Consider the following 2,324-nt stretch of genomic DNA (forward strand, 5'->3'; position numbering starts at 1 on the left):
GCAACAGCGCCTCCTACAGTCACAATGTGCAGTGGTCACAGAATATGGTGTAACGTCCCTGTTGGCGAGAAGCGAATCTTGAAGGGGAGTTAACGTCAGCTAGCCAGACTGCATATTTCCAAATGTTGGCACATTTTGACGGCATTAAGTTTAATTGCTGGTAAAATTATTAACCACATGCAGACATTGTTTATTCTAAATAAGGTAAATAACAATCTCTCTGAAAGACGATGGAAGAGATTTCATTTTGTAATGTTTTGCTGAGAATTACATTTTCCCCTCCTGGGGGTTTCTGTGGGCTCTAGTGTCCCTTATAAGAAAGAAGGCTGACAGGAATGTAGTAAGGAAAGACATGCGGCAAATAAAGTCGGATCCGGGAATCAAACCCAGAACGGCTGTGTGGAGGACTAAAGGCCTCCAATCGTGGGTTGCGCTACCACAGCACGCCCCCTGATGAAGAATATTTTCATTTTAGTTTTAGTTAAACTGAAGAGTTCATTGTGTGACCTCATATTCTGACTTTTTTGTCCAGATCTCCCACAATGCAGTGTGTGCAAAGAGGAGGAGGATCTAAATGAGCTCAGAAACCCGGAGAGAAACTTCACTTCAGATCAAGATCATCCAGAACCTCTGCAGATAAAACTGGAACAAGAGGAACCAGAACCTCTGCAGATAAAACTGGAACAAGAGGAACCAGAACCTCTGCAGATAAAACTGGAACAAGAGGAACCAGAACCTCTGCAGATGAAACTGGAACAAGATGAACCAGAACCTCTGCATATGAAACTGGATCAAGAGGAACCAGAACCTCTGCAGATGAAACTGGATCAAGAGGAACCAGAACCTCTGCAGATAAAACGGGATCAAGAGGAACCAGAACCTCTGCAGATAAAACTGGAAGAAGAGGAACCAGAACCTCTGCAGATCAAAGAGGAAGAGGAGCAACTTTGCATTAGTCAGGATGAAGAGCATCTTGTGATGAAACAGGAAACTGATGACATTTTGAACAAACAGCAGAAAAACTCAACAGAGACTTCAGAACAAGAAACGCACATGAAAACTCAACCAGACCAAAATCTATATTCTTGTAAAATTTGTGATGAAACCTTTTCTCGAAATAGTTCCTTGATGAATCACAAGAAAACTCACATGGCTAAAAAACCGTTCACTTGTCCAGCTTGTGGAAAACGTTTCCGTCTAAACGACTCTTTAAACAGACACAAGAGAATTCACTCGGGTGAGAAACCTTACACCTGCACAACCTGTGGGAAAAGTTTTTTGTTAAATCTCATTTACTTGCTCATATTGAGATTCATACAGGTGAGATCTTTCTCTTGTGAGACCTGTGGGAAAGTTTCACTCGAAAGCAAAGTTTAACTGTTCACATGAGATGTCACACGGGTGAGAAGGTTCTCAATTGTGGCACTTGTGGAAGAAATTGTTTGACTAGATCTCATTTAGTTCAACACATGAGATCTCACACAGGTGAGAAACCTTTCTCATGTGGGATTTGTGGAAAAAGTTTCAATCAAAAACAGAACTTAACTTTTCACAACAGAATTCACACAGGTGAGAAACCTTTCTCATGTGGGGCCTGTGGAAAATGTTTCACTTATAAAAAAAGTTTAAACTTCACGTGAGAATTCACACTGGTGAGAAGCCTTTCTCATGCGAGATTTGTAGAAAAAGTTTCACTCATAAAACCAGCTTAACTGCTCACATGGTAACTCATACAGGTGAGAAGCCTTTCTTATGTGGAACTTGTGGAAATGTTTCCCTTATGAAAAAAGTTTAAATTCTCACATGAGAACTCACACAGGGGAGAAGCCTTTCTCATGTGGGATTTGTGAAAAGGGTTTCAGTCAAAAACAGCACTTAACTTCTCACAACAGAATTCACACAGGTGAGAAGCCTTCTCATGTGTGATTTGTGGGAAAAGTTTCCCTTATAAAAAAAGTTTAGAACGTCACAGGAGAATTCACACTGGTGAGAAGCCTTTCTCATGTGGGATTTGTGGAAAAAGTTTCACTCAAAAAAACAACTTAACTTCTCACAACAGAATTCACACTGGTGAGAAGTAGCTGTGTATTGATTATCAGCTGGCTGATTCATAAATGTTGATTTCCTTAATTTTGGGACATTGGTGAGCAGCAGATACATGCATGTGAAGCTGATCTGATTCCTCAACGTTATTGACCTCAGCCATGTTCTGTTTTCCGCTGTGAGGTTTGACTATTAGACCAGCTCACCATGTCATGTCTGCACCCTTAGTGAAAAGTGAGGAAAATGTTTTGTGTATAGATCCAGTTTAAGTCATCACATGA

At 40.7% G+C, this 2,324-nt stretch overlaps 1 pseudogene; it reads left to right on the forward strand.

The window, feature by feature from the left end:
* The first annotated feature begins 1,484 nt into the window (after nt 1-1,484).
* LOC129376557 (gastrula zinc finger protein XlCGF8.2DB-like) lies at nt 1,485-2,081 on the forward strand (annotated as a pseudogene).
* The last annotated feature ends 243 nt before the right edge of the window (nt 2,082-2,324 follow it).

This window comes from Poeciliopsis prolifica, unplaced genomic scaffold, assembly GCF_027474105.1.
Source record: "Poeciliopsis prolifica strain line A6 unplaced genomic scaffold, Auburn_PproV2 SCAFFOLD044, whole genome shotgun sequence".
Classification (NCBI taxonomy): Eukaryota; Metazoa; Chordata; class Actinopteri; order Cyprinodontiformes; family Poeciliidae; genus Poeciliopsis; species Poeciliopsis prolifica.